Here is a 25,229-nt window from a genome sequence, read left to right on the forward strand (position 1 = left end):
TTACCTGCTTAGGTCAAAAAAAACCTTTTCATATCATGGAAAATATATATGTATAAATGAATAAAAATAACACGTTTTCTGAGGATTATTACAGCAGGAAGAGAGATTTCGGTCTTTTGTGCCAAAGACCTCTGCTTCTTTAGTCATAGGACTTTGGCCTCCCACACCGAAACCACTACTTCAGCTCTCTCAAAGAACCCTACATTCCTAAACAAAACACAAGCTCTCCCAGCCAAAACTCTGACACTCAAGCCGCCAAAACAAACACGCTCTTTCCCCTGGCCGCCAACCGTACATATGATACATGCTCTGTAGCTGTTTCAATTATCACAATTTGAGCTGTTTCTTGAAATGTTGATTCACCCATTGTTTGCCTTGAACGTTGTAATTCAACTCTGCTGTCAAACACATGGATAATTTGCTGTCTGTCTTAATGAGTTCAGTGTTTCTGAGAGTCGGTTCACTAGCTAGCGCTCAATCCCTGACACAGAGCATGGAAATGCGAGCCGTGATGGTCATGTTATGAAAGAACACAGCATCTCCATGAGATTTTCCTTCTCCATGAACTCTGTGTGGTCTTCGGCGGGAACTTTGCATTCTTAAATAACTCTGGCAAAAACGTTCTAATCTTAATGAGTCTGAAGAGCAAATCTCTCATCTGCGGCAAAAAGGGATTAGGAAAGCAGGGAGAAAAACACTGCTGTTCCACTTTGACGAATTGTGTTTAGTAAATCCCTGGTTATGAAGTTTTTCAGACGAACAAAGTGCTGGAGATGCATGGGTGTTTTTAGACAACATAACTTATCAGAGAGAAACAGAACATGCATTTAAGGGGAAACACAAAGGAAAAGCAGATTCGTCACTTCGGCAAATGATAAAAGCGGTTAACTCTTTTTCTCAATACACTTAGCTAGTTTTGGTTTAAAAAAAATCAACCCAAAATAGATTTGCACAAATTAAAGGCATTGTGTTTCTCCTGGCCTTACCATCCTCGTGTTTATTTATTTGTACATGATGCGGGGGGCCTTTGTTAACAGTAAATAAATAAATTGATAATTCCCTGCCGCTTAGCGGAGATGCTATAAACTGCTGTCATAGTGATTAAGAAGTTAATGAATAGGCATAAGCGGAGACCATGAAGCTTTGCAGTTTTGAAGCAAATTGGAAAGTTACACTTGGGCTTGGCTTTACTCAAAACTTTCCCAAGCCTAAGCTTCAGGCTTTGTTGTAGGTTCATTTGGTTTATTGTGTATTTATCGTGTAACATAGTAAAATATGACAAATGCTGCTTTAATCTAAAATTAAGTTTTGATATTTCAAATGCTGGATTTTTTGTTTGTAGGATGTCATATATATAAATTACAGTTTGATCCTAAATTGTAAGATTTACCATTGTTAGGGCTGGGAAAATAATACAATTGTATGTGTGCACATGTATGATGAATATTTTCACACTTGACTTCTGTTAATGTGGGAATATGGCATGTTCTTCACATATACATCTGGTCACTAGGAGTCTTCTCTTGAGTGACAGCTAACATCTGGGAAGTCTGTAGCTATCACAGGACACATGGGCCCTATCTGCTCCTCCCTCCCCTTATTCAGACTCATTATTTTCCTCTCTTTCCTTCTCCCTTTGCGTTATTCAGTTCATTCATGAACATATCCCTCCGTTATTGATTTTCCATTAAGCCCTTCCAATCTGGGAGGATCGAGGCGGATTGACACATAAACACCCATTTCATTGATTAGCCGTGCATTACTCCTTTTTAGTTCAGCTCTGTTTATAAGTATATATATATATATATATATATATGTGTGTATATACAGTGTGTGTGTGTGTGTGTGTAGACAGACAGAGTTGAAGTACACATCAGAATGAGAATTTATTTATTTATTTTGTCTTTTTACCAATTTTATTATAGATACAGTCATAACGAAACAGTATATTACGGGTAGAAAAACAGGACACAACACAAGCAGGATTTTAATTTGTGGTCATGAGCACAATGGCTCAAAACATCTGAGGCATATGCACTAACCAGCAGGCCATGGCTCAGATGGGCCTTTTTTTTTGTAATGTTTAAATATTCCTTTTATGCTTTTCATATGTCATTTGATGCCCCATGTTTTCTCTGTTAAATATTACTTAAAGATTTCTCTCAGTTTTTTCTCCACCTCCTTTCCCATCTCTCTCCACCCCTCCTGCTGTTTCTGACAAGTGCTTGCTAATGCTCAAGTAGCACAGTGCCTCTAGGTCACACATGTAGACGTGCATCAGAACTATATATATATATATGTGTGTGTATATACAGTGTGTGTGTGTGTGTGTAGACAGACAGAGTTGAAGTACACATCAGAATGAGAATTTATTTATTTATTTTGTCTTTTTACCAATTTTATTATAGATACAGTCATAACGAAACAGTATATTACGGGTAGAAAAACAGGACACAACACAAGCAGGATTTTAATTTGTGGTCATGAGCACAATGGCTCAAAACATCTGAGGCATATGCACTAACCAGCAGGCCATGGCTCAGATGGGCCTTTTTTTTTGTAATGTTTAAATATTCCTTTTATGCTTTTCATATGTCATTTGATGCCCCATGTTTTCTCTGTTAAATATTACTTAAAGATTTCTCTCAGTTTTTTCTCCACCTCCTTTCCCATCTCTCTCCACCCCTCCTGCTGTTTCTGACAAGTGCTTGCTAATGCTCAAGTAGCACAGTGCCTCTAGGTCACACATGTAGACGTGCATCAGAACTAAAGACACGTAGTGTTCCCATTTGAATTGACAATTCCCTGACAGAACGTCTATGATCATCCAATGGGCTGAGCGGTTCTCTGACATCCATCTTGAGAAAGTGCTGTATGGGCCGTAACATGGGCAAAGATGAAAAGTGAGCCATTGTGTTATAATACGTGGTGTAAGTACAGACTTGCATGTAGACTCTTGTTATTTAAGAGGTTTTAAATCAAGGGTCTGTCAGCTACATACACTCCCATGTCATTTTCTGAGAACAAAAGTATTGTGTGTGGAAGTGGGTGGAAGTCTGTACTGTATGTTTCAGCATTTTCACATTTAATACAGTGGGGTCTAAAAGCCTGAGACCATACAGAATATATGTTAGGTATTTATTTATTTGCTTATTTAGATAAAAAATACAAAATAAAAGAATTAATGCAAAATTATTGATTACTGAACTCAAAAGTCAAATTTGTGAAACTGATCATCTAAATTCCTTTCCTTCTTCTATTAAAGCAAAAGCTCTCAAATTATGCTAGAGAATGTGAACTTCAGGTTTTATATAAACTTGTGGATTCCATGCAGCTCGAGTGTCATTAATGTAAACGGGAGGCAACCCAAATACTAAGAAATTCATGACCGTTTTATTTCACTTTTTCACATTTTTAATATTTTTATAATTTTATAAGTTGCAATGCTGATGTAAGATATAATTTGCCATATTATGAAGATATAAGAAAAAATTATGCAATTTTTAAAGTTCAATTAAATTAAATTCTAACAAATTCAACACCCCTCAGTACGACTGTGTGCAGGTGTGTGTATGTGTGGAAAGAAGCAGTTTGCATGTGTTTAGAGTCAGACAGATTGTACAGTATGTTTTGCATGTGTATTTATTCCTGTGCTGAGTATTTGCGCGAGACAGAACGCGTGTGTTCATGCTTTTCTGTTTGTCTGGGAAACACACGAGAGGGAAAAAGTGAGACGCAGAGAGCAAGAATATTTTATTGAGGCATGGTGCGCCTGTACCGGTCCAGCCGTCTGATGTACAAAGAGCCCAGAGGAAGGAGATTCACAGCTGTTTGTAGACTATACGAACAGGAAAGGTCAACGTTGTAATGCGGCACGTTTCTGTAACGTGTTTTCATTTCGCCCCTTTCCACCGCAAAAAAAAGCGCCACTTCGGCTCCTTTCAGTAGCACTGGTGCATTTAAATTACTGTTCTTGCCTGGAGAAGAATGGTTCGAGCATAACCCCATTGTATTCTTTGATAAACTCTGTAAAATGCACAGTATAAGCTGGGGGAAGCAGCATGGTTTAAGGGCACAATTGCCGTGCAAATTTACCATGGAAAGTTCCGCCACCCTTCCTCAGCCGAAGTGATAGAGAGAGGAAGACAAAGATTGAGGGAGAAGGGTCTGACTGTTATCTGTAGATGCAGGGCAGAGCAGGGAAGATTGTCTTTGTGTTTGTCATCTCGCTATGGGGGCTCAGCTGTAAAGGAACTATAGTGCTCTAATCCCAGCTCTGATGCCAGATTAATATTCAAGCCCACCAAAATATTAATTCCAGCCAAGAGTAGCGCATGCAAAATAATGTCAAAACACTCAAACAAATAAAGACAACAACGAATCGAGAACACACAAAGAAAACTCTCCAGCTTGCTGCAGCGCTGTCCGCACACACATCTCATTGCATAGAATTCACTGTTAATCTTCATAATAATTTTGTTTTCAAAGAAGACTATTTGAGGTGTGCCATGTTGTTTTTCGCAGATTGTCTTCACTTAGCTAGGGGTTTTATTCCAGGATTTGAATATTTACAATTTGAAATAATGGAGGTTGTAAAAATAAACCCTGCTTTATGCTCTGTAATCCACACAGCTCGAAATTGCCTCCCAACTTCAAAGACCAACTTGGAGTTGTTTTTGTCAATGTTTTGTTTCCTCCACCAATATCAGTAGTATTGTGAATTTTAATGACAATTTATTTACATCTGTACAGTAATGTTCATTTGTAACTTGATAGAAACTAGAAAAAAAAGGTTCTAACATGGATAAATTATGTGACATCCTCAAAGATTATAAACAAAAAAAAACATGCAAAACCAACTAAATATGGGTTCACTTGGAAGATATTGATATTACTTACTTATTCAGATAAGATTTTAATGACAGACACTGGAGTATATATTGTTGTAGCCATTTTGTGAGCCAACCCACCATGGCACTTATCAAAAATAGTAAAAAAAAAAAAAAATCAGTCTTAGTCCTGTGTCATATATGCCTTTTAGGTTTTTATCATATTTAGTCAACCTGCCCTGTTTTTTTTTTTTAAGCCACGTTTTAGTTGACAAAGTCTGGGAATTTCAGTCTAGTTTCAGTCAATTAAAACTTTTAATCACATTTTAGTCATGCTGCATAATGGTTAAACTGATAATCACAATTATTTTCCTCACAATTATATCATGATTACTGATCATGATTGTTGTAATCTGAGAAATCACATCAGAATTATTGCACTTTCACATATAAGTGTGCACACGGTTAATTCGACCTCATCGAGTTTGCTGATTTATTATCATACATATAACACACTGTACATTATGAAAACTGATAAAACTAAATCTAAATTCCTAATATTACATCCAAATTACATTCATGTATTTCTATTAAAACAACAACAAAAATGACTTTGTATTGTGACACAGAGGTTGCCATAGTGCATTTATTCAGCAGCCTCAGTCACAAACAATAGAGTCGAGATCCATGTTTGGATTTATTACAGTTCGTCGCTGAGAAGGTTTGATGGCAGATTTAGTCGCAAACAGTTAGGGTCAGGGAAAGTAGTCTAATTAAAGTAGTCTCATAAAAAATGGTCTCATTTTTTCATCAGCAGTATTGCATATTGATGTAATCACAGTGTTTAATGATGTCAATGTTGTCTTGTCTTAGTCACGGAAAAGAAGGTTGTCAATAAATATATTTCATCACAGTTTTTGTTATTGAAATTAACACTAGTTTGAAAAGCAGGTACCGGCTTAAATAAGGAATAAATAGTGAGATTATTTGGTGAAGTTTGTGTGAGGAAGTGTATGGAGTGACCCCATGCTTCCAATGTCGGCGTTGAGGTGGCACATCCAGTGCATTTCAGTCAGCGAGAAGTTGGCAGTGAGGTAATTTTTATGGGTTGAGATGTGTCAGAGGGGTCTTGAAGGTTTCCTATAGCGCCTGACATGTTGAAATGGACACAGGCCAGGAGAAGGTGACAGGTGAAGAGCTTTAGTCACCATCATGGCTTGATGAACAATGATGAATTGCCTCTTTCTGCTTCGGCACGGGAATGGGCCAGTGAAGCAGAGCTGAGTGATGGAGGAGAACGGGCGATGGGACGGCGCTCAGCGCGGGTTGTCTGGATTGCATGGCTCGAGGTGTTAATGAAGTGTTTGAGGTCCTCACCGGCTTTAGTATAGGTGCGATCCTTTGTCAGGTAAAGCTCGGTCTGCCTGCGCGTGTCTCTCAGTCACTAATCCAACAGCAGGGGACGGGTTGTGCTCCGGCCGACAGTGAGATCTTCTGCACAATGATAAGGTCTAATGTGATCTGGGCTAGTTAGATTAATCTCTCACACATGGCACTAAATATAAAGGGTCATCTTATTTTAATCCTCAAATCTCCACCACACAGACACATGGACCACTGTCTCAAAAACTTCACCAATAATCTCACTCTTAATTCCTTATCTTAAGCCTTTATCTGCCTTTCAACCCAACCAAGGAGTGTTTTCAAATGTGTTTTTGATGGGCTTCATGGTGCACCAAAAAGATGATAAAAGGGATGTGGGGTTGCTCACAAAACGGTTGCAAAAATATCCAATGTCTATTATTAAGATTCTGATATTAAGTAAAAGTAATATTAGTATCTTCCATGTGATCTGATATTTAATATAGTTTGCATTTCTTGTTTTGTTTTTTTTCCCCAAGTTATAAGTTCCAAATGAACAGTACTAACATTGTTCATTGTACATTAGACTCATTAAAATCTTATGCTAACATGAAGTACATAATGTCAGTATATTTCAAGTGAACCCATGTTTAATGTAGTCTGAGAGTCTCTGAGAGTTTCTTTTTAATTAGATTTTTTTGGTATATGATTTTTGAAGATGTCACATAACTTATTTTGTCTAGTTTCTACCAAGTTAAAAATGACGAGTACTAAAATTGTTCATTGTACAAAAGTAAACTAAACTGTCATTAAAGGGATAGTTCACCTTCAGTTGCTGGTCCCCATTGACTTCCATAGTGTGGGAAAAACTATTCATTGTTGTCATCACGCCAGATCTGGGTCAGCGCCGCCACACGCTCGCGTCATGATACTGTCGTGAACCCGCATCCAAAGTGACGCAGTAGAGACGAAAATGTGGAATAAAGTCGTTATTTTTGTTTTCTTTGCGCAAAAAAGTATTATCGTAGCTTCGTAACTTTACAGTTGAACCACTGATGTCACACGGACTATTTTGTCGATCATCTTGGTACTTTTCTGGACCTTGAATGTGGTAGTTACCTTGCTGTCTATGAGAGGGTCAGAGAGCCCTCATATTTCATCAAAAATATCTTAAATTGTGTTCCGAAGATGAACGAAATGACGAAAATGTGGAATAAAGTCGTTATTTTTGTTTTCTTTGCACAAAAAAGTATTCTCGTAGCTTCGTAACTTTACAGTTGAACTAACCCTTAAAGGTGAACTATCGCTTTAACATTTATGCTAATATTAGGTAAAAGTCAATATATTTCAAGTGAACCCATATTTAATATAGTTTCTTTTGCATTTTAGTGTATATCTGTACATCATATATTTATATATCTTTATATCTATACATTAATATCTAATTCCTTTTTTGTCTAGTTTCTTTCAAGTTACAAATTAAGAGTACTAAGAGTACTAAAATTGTCTATTGTAAAAAGTAAACAAAACTGTCATTAAAATCTTATTCTAATATTAAGTAAAATGTAATATCAGTATGTTCCAAGTGAACCCATATTCAATATAGTCTGAGTTTCTGTTGCATTTTATTGCTTTATTGATTATTTTTGACAATGTCACCAAACGTATCCACATTAGATTAATTGGTTTATATCCATTTTTGGTTTATATCAATTTTGAAATGAATTTGCACTAAAAAAACAGTATAATTTAAACACACCGTGTTTAACATTAACAATAAAAGAAATGGGCAGTGTCTAGTCCCTTCAATTTAATTTACTATCCTGCTTCATTTAGTTATATTTTAATATTTGGATTTTACATTGCAACCCAGTTCTGTGATGTAACCCACTAGTTAAGAATCACTGCATTAAAACTTCTCAACTTTTAAGTTGTTCAGGATGTAATTAACTATGCAATATAAAAGCCTAAAAACGAATTAGTCGTAAGAAAACTGATATTGCCGGTCCACTATTCAAAATGTGGTGGTTAGGGTCTGTTTGTTTTTGGGGTTTTTTTTCACATTAATAGGTTGTTGATATTTCAACATCTGTCTGTAAAGAAGTTATCATGATCCACGTAGTCTAGAGTATGCAGTAATGTTTTTACAACTTTCTCTCAAGCACCCTCAAATAAACCATCACGTGGGTCTGACAGGATCGCCTCAATCATATCTCTTTAAATTGTTGTTGATATCCAGCCACTGACATGTGACATGTCCTTTAAAGGGAAAATCATGAGGGATGTGTACAAGCGTAATTGTCCTATTTTCCTTCTATAGCTAATTTTGGGGCTATTTTGCTCTTTGTTGCTCTGATTGATTTGTTCCATAACCGATTTAAATTCACACACGACAAAGATAAGAAAGTGCCCAGATTTTGAGGGAAGTCAAGACAAATTGAGGTCAAAACTTCATTTTGATGCAGTGTCTGAGATCCTCTTGGATTCACGTAGACCACTGGGATTACTGTCTAAAACTGGGGTTATTGTTTAAAAAAAAAAAGACTTGGTTAATTTGTTATTTTGAAAACCTGTTTTCCTATCTGAAAGTGTGTCATGTGTAGACAGATGCAAGAATATTTATTCAGACGCTGAGATTGTATTAGGATGTTATTGTTTACTTCGTTACTTCGTAACCCCCCCACAAACACACATTTATCCAATGGTTCAGTTTTCTGCCAAAATCCAACCAACACGCATCAATTTGAACAAAGATCGCCCTATTCTGTAGCCTTAATTAGAAGAAGATTGTAAACAGACGCACGCCTTTCTTAAGGGATTATCCATACTTTATGACAGAGCGTTTGAAGTCAGGAAGCTTTCTGAATCAGCATTGCTCAAGTGGGTCTCTTATAGGACATTGTTGTCTTCAATTATTTTCCCGTTATATATGTGTCTGTATGAAGCCAGGATATCATCTATTATTTAGAGATGCAATCGTTTCTGTTTATCAGGTCTTTTTTTAAAAAGGGGTTATCTGTATGCATCACTTTTTTGATTAAACAGAACAAAGCGTAATAAAGGAAGAAGGGCTGAAATGACTGCTCGTCTCTCCTGCTCCGTGGATTCCCGACCTTTATTGTCATTTAATGCGAGCGAATGCCGAGCAGCTGGCACTGTGCGACGCTAACACACAGGGAAACGGGTTTTATTTTACACAACACAAATACACACACATTTGTACTGAAACTTTCTCTGAAGCGCTCTCTTGCACACTATTGACACTATTGATGCACAGAAGATACTTAGTCTTGCAAACAGTTTAGGCTTATGAGAGTTTCTAATACGGGTTTGTTCAGCTGCTGATTACTGCTGTGTCCCTTTAACTGAACTGGATTCAGAGGGACGCACTTTCCTGTAATTTAATTGGACATTGGATGTCAGTGTTAGTAAGTTTGATATCTGACATATGGCTGTACTTAAAGTAATAGTAAAAAAAAAAAAAAGAAGAATATTCTGGAATTATTTACTAACTTGTCATGCTAAACCTGTGTGACATAAAAGCAGAAATTTTGAATACTGTGCAAGTCGCTCTTTTCCATGCAATTGAGGTGAATGGAAAGTCTCATATAAATACATTCTAAAAGTGTATTGTGTTAATATGTAAGAATTTAAAATATATGACACGTCCCAGTGCTTTGGAGACAAACAGGCCATTATTTGAGCCCATGGTTTCCAACCAGGGTGCCGGGGCCAACTTGGGGCTCCTAGCGTGCTCATACTTACCATTGTTAAGGGAATTTTCACAGGCGAAATCCAGTCATTTTAATAGGAATCCATGCAATCTGGAATTTCACTTGAGAATGAAAAATGTTCTAATGCAGATTTTGCATCAGGTTCAGTTGGTCATAAATTTGACATGTTGACCAACATAAAGCTGCTTGGTTTGAAAGTGACTTTGATGTGAATGGACCTTTTTGGTCCATTATTTATATTTTTTTATTATCAGTTTTTTTGTTTTTTTTTCTGCAATTTTGCTAGTGTGACCGCACATTTACAGGAAGTACGTTTTTAAAGTTGAGCCATTTTCATAGCAAAAAACCTTGCAGCTTCTTTTTTCCCCTATGTTTTCTCTCTCTAATCTCAGTTATAGACACATCCACTGGTGCTTAACTGTCCTTTGGAGACTCTGCTATTGGTGATTAGTGTGGCCTTGACATAAACGGCTGGATCAATACGTGATGTAAGCAGTCGGCCAAGGTCACTTCCCCCGCCGTACGATGGCCTGGCTGGGTTCGGTCAACTCCTGGCTGATAAATTCAGGGTGACTGACCTTTGCTGACCTAGGCATTGCATATCAGACTGACCAGAGAGACTTGGGCTGTGGTGGCTGGTCACTGGACTGATTCTATAATGAAGTGTTCAGTATTGCCTTCCTGTCAGTCAGTAATTAAAGGAAGAGATATGAAGCCTTAGATAGGTGTTGAATGGACAAGCGGGTCATTGGCTACAGAATGGCAATGAACAGGCAGTGGAGCAGTAAAGTACATGTAAACTACTCTGATATGGACTGCTAATGGCTGCCTGGAAGATAGATTAGACGGGCTGCCTGGGAGGGCTGTACACAACATGAACAGATCTTTAATCTGTGTGATGTGTGACATTAAAACAATGTCCAAATAATTTATAAAAAATGTTAACATTTAAATAATTCCTAATTTAATTTAATTTAATTTTTTTTTTTACAATTAGGTTTAAATGTAGAAAATTATTTCATTATTATAAACATAATAATATCCTAAATTAGAAATATAATCAATAATATTAAAAGTTTTAGCCTGTTAAATGGCTGTAGTTTGTTAGACCTGGTCATGTGGTACACACCCATATTTAGGGCTCTCTCAGTGCAGGTGAGGGGAATCCTGGGAATCCCCCCCACAAACACACATTTATCCAATGGTTCAGTTTTCTGCCAAAATCCAACCAACACGCATCAATTTGAACAAAGATCGCCCTATTCTGTAGCCTTAATTAGAAGAAGATTGTAAACAGACGCACGCCTTTCTTAAGGGATTATCCATACTTTATGACAGAGCGTTTGAAGTCAGGAAGCTTTCTGAATCAGCATTGCTCAAGTGGGTCTCTTATAGGACATTGTTGTCTTCAATTATTTTCCCGTTATATATGTGTCTGTATGAAGCCAGGATATCATCTATTATTTAGAGATGCAATCGTTTCTGTTTATCAGGTCTTTTTTTAAAAAGGGGTTATCTGTATGCATCACTTTTTTGATTAAACAGAACAAAGCGTAATAAAGGAAGAAGGGCTGAAATGACTGCTCGTCTCTCCTGCTCCGTGGATTCCCGACCTTTATTGTCATTTAATGCGAGCGAATGCCGAGCGAGAAAGAGATCTGAAGAGCAGCTGGCACTGTGCTATGCTAACACACAGGGAAATGGGTTTTACACAAGTTCTGTTACACAAATACACACACATTTGTACTGAAACTTTCTCTGAAGCGCTCTCTTGCACACTATTGAACCCAGGTCTGCACAGAAGATACTTAGTCTTGCAAACAGTTTAGGCTTATGAGAGTTTCTAATACGGGTTTGTTCAGCTGCTGATTACTGCTGTGTCCCTTTAACTGAACTGGATTCAGAGGGACGCACTTTCCTGTAATTTAATTGGACATTGGATGTCAGTGTTAGTAAGTTTGATATCTGACATATGGCTGTACTTAAAGTAATAGTAAAAAAAAAAAAAAGAAGAATATTCTGGAATTATTTACTAACTTGTCATGCTAAACCTGTGTGACATAAAAGCAGAAATTTTGAATACTGTGCAAGTCGCTCTTTTCCATGCAATTGAGGTGAATGGAAAGTCTCATATAAATACATTCTAAAAGTGTATTGTGTTAATATGTAAGAATTTAAAATATATGACACGTCCCAGTGCTTTGGAGACAAACAGGCCATTATTTGAGCCCATGGTTTCCAACCAGGGTGCCGGGGCCAACTTGGGGCTCCTAGCGTGCTCATACTTACCATTGTTAAGGGAATTTTCACAGGCGAAATCCAGTCATTTTAATAGGAATCCATGCAATCTGGAATTTCACTTGAGAATGAAAAATGTTCTAATGCAGATTTTGCATCAGGTTCAGTTGGTCATAAATTTGACATGTTGACCAACATAAAGCTGCTTGGTTTGAAAGTGACTTTGATGTGAATGGACCTTTTTGGTCCATTATTTATATTTTTTTATTATCAGTTTTTTTGTTTTTTTTTCTGCAATTTTGCTAGTGTGACCGCACATTTACAGGAAGTACGTTTTTAAAGTTGAGCCATTTTCATAGCAAAAAACCTTGCAGCTTCTTTTTTCCCCTATGTTTTCTCTCTCTAATCTCAGTTATAGACACATCCACTGGTGCTTAACTGTCCTTTGGAGACTCTGCTATTGGTGATTAGTGTGGCCTTGACATAAACGGCTGGATCAATACGTGATGTAAGCAGTCGGCCAAGGTCACTTCCCCCGCCGTACGATGGCCTGGCTGGGTTCGGTCAACTCCTGGCTGATAAATTCAGGGTGACTGACCTTTGCTGACCTAGGCATTGCATATCAGACTGACCAGAGAGACTTGGGCTGTGGTGGCTGGTCACTGGACTGATTCTATAATGAAGTGTTCAGTATTGCCTTCCTGTCAGTCAGTAATTAAAGGAAGAGATATGAAGCCTTAGATAGGTGTTGAATGGACAAGCGGGTCATTGGCTACAGAATGGCAATGAACAGGCAGTGGAGCAGTAAAGTACATGTAAACTACTCTGATATGGACTGCTAATGGCTGACTGGAAGATAGATTAGATGGGCTGCCTGGGAGTGCTGTACACAACATAAACAGATCTTTAATCTATGTGACATTAAAACAATGTCCAAATAATTTATAAAAAATGTTAACATTTAAATAATTCCTAATTTAATTTAATTTAATTTTTTTTTTTACAATTAGGTTTAAATGTAGAAAATTATTTCATTATTATAAACATAATAATATCCTAAATTAGAAATATAATCAATAATATTAAAAGTTTTAGCCTGTTAAATGGCTGTAGTTTGTTAGACCTGGTCATGTGGTACACACCCATATTTAGGGCTCTCTCAGTGCAGGTGAGGGGAATCCTGGGAATCCCGGCTTCCCAGTCATCCATGCAACCAGCTGCCACCACCTGAGACCTTACACATTCCTCCGTCCACTAACTATTTAGTTGTCAGTGATTTGGTTAAGTGGAATTGACTTTTATCTTCACTGTGCTGTGGGGCTGCCACTGGCGATACACATTCCCCCATCCCTCAGCCGCCTGTCTGCTCTCAGCCCCTGTGTCACATCTAGCACATTGCTATTGGCAGCCGAGGAGCGGCTGATCAATAGCCCAGGTCAGGGATGGCCCACGGCCCTGCTGTGCTGCAGGCTGGGGTATTGATCCAGATCCACTCCGTCCCGCTGCTCCGCCCAGTGTAAGGCCACAGTCTACCCGGTGGAGAAGGTGCGAATGGGGAGGTATGGCCTGAGAGAGCACTGGATGCTTTTGTATGTAATGCACCCATGCCACTGAACTGCACTAGAAATATTTAGTGTTGTCCAACCAGTATAGTATGTTGTAATAGTTTGTCTTATTGCAGCAGACCTTTCTCATCATGTTGCAATATTGATTCATTGTATATTTAAAGGTGTAGAGCATAATTTATGTAATACTAGTGCCACCAAATAGAATTTCAAGACTGACTGTTTTCAGACAGGTTTCCCCATATACTGTATTATTGGCCAGACTAACAGATAGTCGTGCCATTTACATCACTTCCTGTCAGTCACCCTCTGCGCAGAGCAAGACATTTTTTTTTATATTTTTTTAAAGGAATTAAATAATGAAATGATTTAATGGGACTTAAGTGAATAAAGAATGGGGAGAAAAAAGAAAAAAAAAACATCATAAGAACTAGAATTTATGTTAATACATTTTTTTTAAATGTACATATATAAATTTTGATACAAAAAAACAATATTTTTATTTTAAAATATGCACACTTTCACTCTTAATACCTAATATGTTGAAAATGGCTCCATTAATGTTTCTTCTTGCTTACATTTAGTCATGAATTACATGAATCACATACATTATAGCCTATATTTTCAATTCAAAATGGCAAAATGGTTGAGTAGTTTGCATCACTGCATATTACTGTTGGTTGTTTAACATTCCTATCATAATAAAACAGATATTAAATGATCTTAAATAGCTACTTACATTGTACCTCATGCTCTTTAACCATTAAAACTGAAGTGAACCGTAATGCCAGCCTTCTTTCATTTCATGACAAGCACTGTTACAGACTTTTGAGGCACACCAGCCTAAAACTAAAACAACAAACAGAGCAGTGTCAAGAATATCAAACATTGAAGGGGACAATTTGGCCATTTCTAATTATTGACGGGTCCTCGTCCGCCTCAGTGTCTATGGTGGTCACGGCCCAGGTGTAGAGACAGACCGGCGAACGTAGATGTAAGCCGGCATCGAAAAACTTCAGACCTCCACACTCCATCCATTCACCATCCCATCTCGGAACCCCTGCCGCACCTCCTCCTCCGTCCCCTCACCAGCTTTCCTGACTCGACTGCTTGTTTTTGTTGCAGTTTTAAGTGCCTCTCCCTGGAGCTCCTCATCAACAACTTAATAAGAGCTCTTGGGAACAATTAAACAGCATCTTTAACCCTGCTCTATCCACAGAGGTAAAAATAATCATAAAAATGTTGCCAAATAGAAGAGACTCCAGGGGGACCATTCAGAAATCACAGTCTGTCTCCTTCTCTGTCCTTTATTCCCTCAACTGAAGCCCAAGCAGCACAGGCGAGAACTGTCAGAGCCATAGCCTATGATAGACACATTTACTCGGCTTTCAATCCCAGCCCCATGTGGCGTTCCCCTTTGCTTTTCCCTCCTCCTTTTTTCTCTTTCAATGTTGGAACTGACATGTGAATAAATATGTACTGTGGCTTTGTTGTTGTGTATGAGAGATCTTCCGCAGAGTGCACAATTATGCATGTTATTACAGGAATATGTCTTGTTCTGGTTATGGGGGAAATTAAGTTTCTCCGGAAATTTCAGTTTTTTTTTCTTCTTCTTCTTCTTCTTTTTTTTCATGGAGAGAAAGAGCCCCTAATGCCACAAGAGGAAAAATTACTCAAAGAAATGCATTTATTACTTAATGTAATCTGGAAAATCATAAGGTTTTGTCCTGCAGCAGTAATAAAAATAATTATATATTAATTTTCCGTTCTCTAAAACAGCTTATTACAGAATTCAAAAGACTTGATAGAAGCCATATTGTTCTGTGTCCTCCCCTCCTGAAAGAGATTTAGCCGGCTCTTTCGGAACTGACATGTGAATAAATATGTACTGTGGCTTTGTTGTTGTGTATGAGAGATCTTCCGCAGAGTGCACAATTATGCATGTTATTACAGGAATATGTCTTGTTCTGGTTATGGGGAAAATTAGGTTTCTCCGGAAATCTTCTTTTTTATGGAGAGAAAGAGTCCCTAATGCCACAAGAGGGAAAATTACTCAAAGAAATGCATTTATTGCTTAATGTAATCTGGAAAATCATAAGGTTTTGTCCTGCAGCAGTAATAAAAATAATTATATATTAATTTTCCATTCTCTAAAACAGCTTATTACAGAATTCAAAAGACTTGATAGAAGCCATATTGTTCTGTGTCCTCCCCTCCTGAAAGAGATTTAGCCGGCTCTTTCTCAGGGGCAACGAGTAAGCAAAGCGAAAAATCTGCAATCACTTATGGAGCATAACTAACAATGGCCTCACCTCCTCTCAGCTCTGCTTTATAAAAGGCAAAGTGTGTGTTTGTACATTTCTTTGAGAATCTATTAAATGTGTTTCTTGTTTCATCCTTTGTTCGGTTGCATGAAAGAACTTTTGCTGTAAATGCTAATAGCATGGTTTTTTTTTTTCTTATCCCTAGGTGGCGCCATCACTTCGAAAGGCTTTTCCACCGACTGTGGATGCTTCAAACCAAATCTCATAACCGGGTCTCGTAGCTTTGAAAAAACCTGGAAATACCTGGAATTATAGGACTACATTATCCCAAGCCCTTGCCAAGGGACCTACTAATGGTGCCCAGGCACTGGATCTGAAAGCTTTACATTCCTCTTTACTTTTGAATATACCAACAGACCAAAAAAAAACAACAACAAAAACTATAGCTTTAGAACTAGCGATAGATTACGGCCATCCGCCTGCCATTGCACCAAACCTGCTGTGACCGCAAGGGTTGTGACCTTTCTGGCGCCCACTTCAAACGGACACTTGAAAAGAAGGACGCAGTCAGAGAGGGCTTCCGAGCGGTGGCAACTGAAACCAAAAACCCCATCAGGTAAGGCTGTGAAGTCACTTCTTTTCCTGCTGGCAACACCCCCAAAGCTCCTCGGGGGCTTTTGAAGCCCAGATGGACTCCCTGCGTCCACACCCACATAGGCGGCTTCTCCTCCATGCTGGGCCTACAGGAGAGCCCACTGTAGATAAAGGCTTCCCGGGTTTGAAGACTCAATCACCTGTCTGCTGCTGTAGGATTAGAGGGAATGTGTGCTGATTGGATTTGTTTGGCTCAAAGATGCTTAGGTGCAGGGAAATCCTGTAAAGCGACTGAGAAGGAGATAGATAGATTGACTGACAGAAAAGAAAGAGTGTACAGATATACAGATACATGTTATCATTGCATATTTTCATCTACATAATGCAAGTTAGTCTGTGCTGCAGACATTGAGTTCAATAAAAGTTCAACTAAGTCAATAGCACTTGATTACCACAAAAAAATAATTTTGACTTGTCTTTCCTTTTCTTAAACAACTTAATATATAAAAAAATACAAACAAGACAATATATGTAAGATTATTTTAATGTAAAAAAAATTGTTTACTAACCTATTCTGTATATCTAATTTTGCAACTTCATTACAAAAATCATAAATGCTTAAAATCATAAAATGACCATAAAATGGTTTTGACACAGGTTTTGACAGGATAATTAATGTAACTGTTTTTATAAACTTCCACATTTCTGCTTTTAAAATCTTTCAGAAATTGGCCCCATTTAGTTCCATTGAAAGTGCCTCACTGTAACTTTTTTTTTTTTAAAGAAAACCAGAGACGAGTTGAAATTACTTTTTGCAGTAATCAACATAATGCCAAAAATGCGGTCGATTGAACTTAACTTGTATTAACCCAGAATATTCTTTTAATGCTTGTTCCTAAGCATGAGAGTCATTTTTGTACGTCTATGATGAGAGATGCGTTATGAACAAATTTCTCACCTTGAGTACGAATACTGATTTAGTTTTTAGTGTTCCTCTGACCATTTCACCTGCGGTCGTTGCCTTATGGAGCTTTTTATGTCTGATCTGACTCTTAAAAAAGACTTTCATTGGGGTATTTGGTGATGATTAAATTATTTCTTTGATTTGAATAAAATCAGTTTGTTTAAACATTTTCACATGGAGTACATTTTAGGTTAATTCTATAAACATTTTACAGTGTAGTTACAAAACAGCCACACAGTGCTGCCCCGGTGACTAGCATAATCGCGTGTAAATGTTAAGCAGTGATATTTTTGTTTTGCTAACATGACAGACACACATGCTCTTTAGCTGTTCAAAATTATGGTATTCGCTGCTCTCGGTGTAACCCTGAATGAAAGTGAATAGTGTTTATAGAATTAAGCATTTAAAAAGAAAAACAGACAGCCAAGGAGGTAGAACGCAAGACACTTTGGGGATCAGCCAGGTTCCGAGAAGAGAGCAGGGCCTTTGTTTGAAAAGTTCAAAGTAATTTTGCCAAATTTAGGTCATGCCACATTAGTACTCAGTGGGGAGCTGTCATTTGTGGGGAAAGAGAAAGCAAATAAATAAATAACAAAGCAGATTGTGCATCTTGCTCATAAAAAAAAAAAAACATAAATAAATACAACACTTCAAAGCATTGAGCAAAAAAATCCATCTCTGTTAAACTAATTAGCGACTCCGAAATGGGCTCTTGTGAAGGGCTACGTCAAAGGTATAAGGTTTGAGGGGTCATGCACGCTCACAACAGGACAAATGTAAGTCAGCAGAAGTCATAAGCGGTGAACGCCCCCATCAGGAGAGCAAATCTCCCCCCTCATTCTCTCCACCCATCCTCCCCTCCATCCGAGAACGCTAATGGAACAGTGCTCTTAGCCCAGGGCTCCAGCACCAGACCCCGCTCTGCATGAGGGATGTAGTGCACAGCGGCCGGGGGTCGCTCCCTTTGAGCCGGCCTTCCTTGGCCTCACGGTAAAAAGAGCCATGCATGATTTCATACATGAAAGATATATGTAATTGGACAGCAGCAATGCCTATACGCCATATTTACAATTCTAAACAGAAGATGGGAGAAGCAATTCCCTTTATCTCTCTTGGTCATAGTCTCTTTCTCTGTGAGGAACGAATTTCTGCATATCGCAGAGCCCATGATGTACAAAAATACATGAAATGCAGATTATCATACTTCTTATTTACTTTCATTATGGATGAGTTGAATGTGTCATTTTGACACAGCCAAGCGTCGCCTCGGTGTCCTGTCTCGTTGCTAGATCGCTTGGACAAAAATAGAGGAATTATTCCCACTGATGCTGTTGTCCAGTTCCTGAAAGGGACGTCCCGATGCTTTGTTTATCCGTTGAGAGATAGCGAATGCATTTGTGTGTTTGTGGCCTTCATAATGCATCTTTAATAATGCAGTGTAATGGACATATTTGAGTTATGAATAAGAATTTGGATTTTGCAAGACTAAATGGTTCGATTTAATGCTGGGGAACATAATTTATTTCGAAGTTCGCTTTTGATTTCATGCGGCAGAATCTGCTTTATGTGACATCTGACGTGTCTGTGTGGGTTGTGTTGGGGACACACACAGTCGTGTTGTTTTGGTGGGGTCCCTCCTGGAGTGTTAATGTAGTGCCAAGTTAAACACCTCTCTTGTTAATTGTCCTAACGAGCTCATGCTTTGCCGTGAACGGCTTTTTTAATGGCTTGTTTTATGGGCGTGTGGAGCTCCAAGGCCAGACGGGGTCTCCGCCGACCCTTACAGGGGCAGCGTTCATGTGTTACTGGCTGTGATGCACAGCTTGTCCCCCTTTTAACGTCAACCCTACCCCCACCTCTGAATTTTGCAGAAGCCCACCTGCCTCTGAGTCCTGGAGGTCACAGGGACGGGGGAAATGTTGGGGTTAAGCACCGTGCAGCTATGTTCCAGCCACCGTGGTCACTTGCAATTATACCCCTGCAGCTACATCACCCACAAGTTGCAGGTTTTAAGCTTTGGCAGAATTTGCTGGTCCATGTTGCTCCATTGGCCTTTTCCTTGTTCCTTAATTCCTCATTTTAATTCATATTCGTGTAATTACTTTCACATTAAATTTATGAATTATGATGCTAAACACAATATGTATTTATTTTTTTAAGTTTTTTTCATGTTCAACATAATTAGTGACACTTATTTTTAATCATTTTAAATCACTAGTGCGTTCTTTTTTCTTTTACATAAAACATCAATTTCAGACCATCTTAAACTATTGTTATGAATAATTTATTAATATATTTATTACATTTATAGATTAATATCAAATATGGTGTTATAATACAGTACACAATTTTCTTGTTTGTATGTGCATGCTTTGTCTGTCTCATTTTACTTTTCAGTGATTCAGACTTCACACATTTGTATATAATTATCTTCATATTCAGAATTGCTTAATTAAATATTTAATTTACATATTTAAGTATTTTACACATAATTACTTAAATATCATTTACAAGATATTTGGCAGCATAACTGTTGAAATATATAGTATTTGTTTGAAGTCCAGAACACACACACACAGACACACACACACACACACACACACACACACACACACACACGAGAAAATTAAACAAGACTGCATGGAAGAATATGTTGCTGGGTTTGTTCTTTCATTTGTCTTTGAAAATATTTGTCAACAAAATGTCATCTGTCTAATTTTTAAGCTAACTATTCATGACATTTGGGTCATGAAATCACCCTATTTCTCGGTTGGAAACTCGGGGTCTCCGCATTGAGATTAAATGATTTCTTGAGCAAAGCTTTGCACATAATCCTGCCATATATGTCAGATGATATAAATGGGGAAGGATTTGCACGGTGACCCTTGGCGGGAGCCCTACGTCTCTGTTGCCCTTCTGTGGCTGCTTCCACCTGCTATACATGAAACTTATGAGCCAGATGTGGATATATACAGGCGTATATGCGCTTTGCTAAAAAATAAATAAATAAATAATAATAATACATAAATATGTGTATTATATTATTTCATGGACAGGGGGCCATATTTGTTTATTATTATGTTTCGTAGGAGCTGGAATTGTTAAGGGCTTAATATTGTATGAATGTAGTGAAAGCGCAGAATTATTCATTTCAAATGGAGGTACAGGCCTGAAATGCGCACATTGCATTGCATCTATATATTGCATGTTGATGTCGAGATGCGGGAAGACAATCTTCACTTTTCTGCTTTTTTTTTTTCTTGATTCTTGAAATCTGCTTTAGATCATTTTGTTGCAGTGCATTTCAAACTGGACAGTCGTTTTATTTCAGCCTGCGTTATTCTCTTACCTGCACAAAGCTAAAATGGAGGTTGCAGAGAATCGGCGGTGTGAGGATGAGCTGCTTTGCAGTTGTAGCTCCTCTGGACGCAGATTTGCTCCAGGCTGCTTTTCTTTCTGATTGTTGCACGACCGTGAACAGATGCATTTGTACTGCTTAACCGCACAGACAGTGAATATGATCTGTTCCTGGATTTTTAAACGTGTATTTGAATGTGCTTCTGCTGTTTTCTTTAAGCTTATGCATTTACTGAGCAACATAAATGACTGTATATGTGAATGTGTGGACGTATTGCTCGTGTTGTTCTGAATTTTGCAAACAAAATACCGAAGTAGATTTTAGATTAAAGTAATAATTGATAAGATGATCGGTGATGCACACAAATACACACACAGACACACTCTCACTGACGCACGCAGGTGATACACTGATATTATTCGATGAACACATTCACGTGTTCGGTTTTTTTTTCTCAGTATTTATAAAGGGTTATAATCAAATCATGTTTTTAAATATTTTCCAATTGTATTATCCATTTCATACATCTAGACCTTTTTAGGCTGCTGAACAGGTTTCGACTGAAACCGAGCTTAATAACACCATATACATAATTTTACCAATCTGTATGCAGATACGCTGTTTTTGAATATCTTGTGCAGAGGTTCGTTTTTTATTTATTTATTTAACTTATCGTTTTTATTTCATAATTTATTTAGCTAGATTTAGAGCTCACATGTGTTAATTTTGTTTGCGAATTGCACCTGTTTGGGCAGTATCAGGTAACTTTAAAGATCCAAATCAATAATATTGCAATTTAATTTAAGGATAATTAGGAATGAATTTAAAAATATCTGCATAATTAATTAATCTAAAAAGTGAATGCGTAAAAAACATTTTGGAGAAGCACAACATATAATAAGTTCGCTTTTTTAAACATATTATAATTTTGGTTATTTTGTGTTTTTGATATCAAATTACATTTTTTATAATTAAGATGATAAATGGGCATTTATGTTGTGCGTTATTCAAAATGTTCGTCTTACAATCTGCACAAAACGAATAAAATATCTAGTAGGAACGTTCTCATTAATTAATTAATTAATTAAAAATTATAGCATACTTTTAAAATTAATTTTAAACACATTGAAAAAAAAATCGGGTCTCAAATTTACATTTGCAGACATCTTTATTTGCGGTATATGCTACAAAACATTGAAATCATGTGTAACAACACATAACAAAAAAAAAAGGCACGAACAGCCTTTTGTTGTATTCATTAACGCATTCGCTGAAATATTCAAATATTAGTGAATACAAAGTGTGTTTTGACAGAGTAAACGGAACATATGGTTTAATTTACCACCGCGTAACCGACATTTTGCGTTAATTAAAAGCATCCAGCTCTTTATTCAGTCTCGTACTAGACATATTTGTTCCACAGATGTTTTGAGTTATATCAGGTTATAATGTAACGGTAAAACATGCATCATTCTCCTTACATGTGTATTTACAAACAGTACTTTTATTGGTTTTAAATTGTTGATTTAAATGTTTATAGTACAGAAACTGTATCATTTATACGGAGTTAGATGCAGTTCTGCGATTAAATATTCTAAATCACTACAATAACAAAATCATGTAAATAAAACAGCGTTTTTTAACCATTATACAGTAGCATTTGAAATAAGAGAAGGCATGTTTTCATCTTTATGTAAAAAAAACGATGCTGTTCTCCTTCAGTTTGTCTTTAAGGTGCATGATAATTAATACATTCCTTTGACACGCATCATATTTGATTCACTCACGTGCTTATCATATCTGCGAGCTGATTTATATCATAATAAGACAATGTCGTTTTATCTGTGAATCTTGATGTTACACAGTCATGAACTAATTTTGCAGTAAGTGCAATATTACTTATTCTGTCTTACAGCGTTTAATCATTTATACACTGCTGTTTTTTCTGTATTATTATTTATGATTTCCATCATATCTGGATTTTCCTACTTCATGATATTTTGTTTTTCTGTTTTAAAATTGGCCTCTTTTAAAAAACTCACACACAAACAAAAGGGTCTCCAGTCGTGCGCACTACACGCTATGGCTTCGTGCGTAAAGTTAAGATATTTGATGAAGCTGAATGAAACGTTAAGCAAGGAACCTAGTCGTTTGCTATCAGATATTTACCTGTATGTATATGTGCTCGATTTGACGCAGTCCGGTGACATAGGACACCTATAGATCTGCTGCAGATGGCAGACAGGGAACATATATCCGTCAAGGCAGGTTCATGTTGTGTTTGAGCCCCTTGGCCAGAGTGAACATAAGAGGGCGCTGCCATTGCACCTGGTAACACGTTCTGCCCCATGCAGCCACCCGCGGCTTCAGGCCGGACAATGCTCTTGTGCTGTCGATGCCATTGAGTCCCAGTGTGATTCAGACCAGCCATGCGCCACCACTCTCTGATCCTCTGCTGCTGCAGTTCATGCGCCCGTTGGAGGGCCGTTCCCAAAAAGCCGCTGCTGTTCACCAGCGACTGAGTTAAAGTTGTGTTAGTTAACCACGCGACAAAAATGCTAATTAAGCGCGAGATTCTTTCATTAGGGACGCATGAGGTTGGAACTCCTTTGATAGCTCTATCCGAATGCAAATTTAACTTGTGTGCCTTCCATATACAGTGGCAAAATCCCCATATATATTTAGATTGTATTTATCTGAACTACAATGGTCTTCGCCTTTTAATAAAGTTGAATGCTTTCGCCTGTTTTCATTTCCTTACGGCTCATTTTGGTCTTTATTATTCAATGGTGACGCGCAGTGCATGAGGGTGAAAATGCACCTTTTAAAAACCTGAAAAAAACATGCATACATACACATTGATTTAAATGTGTTTGTAACATTTGTGTCCTCTCTAAATTTGGTAAAACAATTCTGACATTTTGTTTTTTATCATAAATAGCAACGGATTGTGATTGTGTTACTGCAGTTTAGGGTTCATATGTGAAATTCATTGTTAGCACGGCGATGGACCGAGGTTTACACACACATCTCTAAGTCAGATCAATCAGCATGTTCAACAGAGGGGTTGGTCATGCCTATTTGGATGTCTGCTCAGTGATTCCCAGTCATATTTAGGACAGAGCATTCGTAACTGATTGGAGCTAACATATAAGAAACACATTTAGTCTATATTAAAAGAGCATGCAATGACGATTATGTGCGTATCTGGTGAAGAAAACGATGCTCAGGTGATATTTGCGTCCATGCATACGGCTATCAAGCGCCAGACAGGACCACACTGCATATTCAAATGTGCTTAGATTGGCCATGGCAGGTTACAAAGCGACAGACAAGCTCTGATTCTGTCCCTTTTCACGCACCGGCCTCTTATTATCTCACTGCCCCTCTAACTCTTCACGCACTCTATTTTCCATCCATTCATTTTTACAATCCCTCTTTCCCAAGGCACATCACCCGTCCTGAAGAGTCTCTCAAGGCAAAATCGGTATGCATATCAAAGATATCGACGTTTTATTTTGTAACTTTTCATTTGTCGCTTCTGTTTTCCGTCGCACGTGACGGTAGTTAGTTCATGCGAATGTTGAGCCCTGCTTACTATTTCATATATCTGTGCACTACGCGCGTCAGCAATAATAAAAATATATGCTTTTAAAACTAGAGCTTACATTTACACGAGCACACACACGGACACCCACGCGTTATCCACGCACATACAACAGCAACTGTCACGTCTAGCCTCTAGTAGCCTATTCCACGAGGCCAGAGTGTTTAATATTGCTATTGTTTGTATAATGCATTGATAGCCGTTTCTGATAATGCTTCAGTGCAATGGATTTCATAGAGGCTATAGGTGTGTTTCCTTGAAACTCCCAAGGCGAGTTCCATATTGACTGAATGCTCTCCAACATGTTCTGTATGGTATGAGATGGAAATAAAATAAATACCATATTTATTATACTCTATATGTTTATTAAAACATAAAATATTTTACTGGAATGTTTTTACATTGAAATATTACATTTCATGTGATAATGATTATTGGAATTATTTATTCTACAGCATGTCTATGACAACTTAATGCTTAAGCCTAACATAATATACACACAACAATCAGTTATAATCGTGGAGAACAAAATAAACATGTATTTATTTTCTTATATACAAATGGTAGATATTGCCTAATGCGACAGTAAATGATAGCACGGAATTTGTCATCATGTATTCTGAGAAACAATTCGGAAAAATACATTGTCTGAAGAGAGAGAGAGAGAGAGAGAGAGAGAGAAAACACACAACAACAAAAAAGTTAAATCTAATA

At 37.6% G+C, this 25,229-nt stretch overlaps 1 protein-coding gene across 1 annotated transcript in view; it reads left to right on the forward strand.

Annotated features, from left to right (window-relative positions):
• The window catches only part of LOC107659103 (zinc finger homeobox protein 3-like), a 164,859-nt gene that overhangs the window by 44,013 nt on the left and 95,617 nt on the right, over positions 1 to 25,229 (forward strand). Inside the window, exon 3 of the mRNA XM_016447931.1 lies at positions 16,198 to 16,608. The gene's annotated coding sequence lies outside the window, so the exon portion shown is untranslated. The remainder of the gene's footprint in view (positions 1 to 16,197; positions 16,609 to 25,229) is intronic.

This window comes from Sinocyclocheilus anshuiensis, unplaced genomic scaffold (genome assembly GCF_001515605.1).
Source record: "Sinocyclocheilus anshuiensis isolate Anshui unplaced genomic scaffold, SAMN03320099.WGS_v1.1 scaffold87, whole genome shotgun sequence".
Lineage (NCBI taxonomy): Eukaryota > Metazoa > Chordata > Actinopteri > Cypriniformes > Cyprinidae > Sinocyclocheilus > Sinocyclocheilus anshuiensis.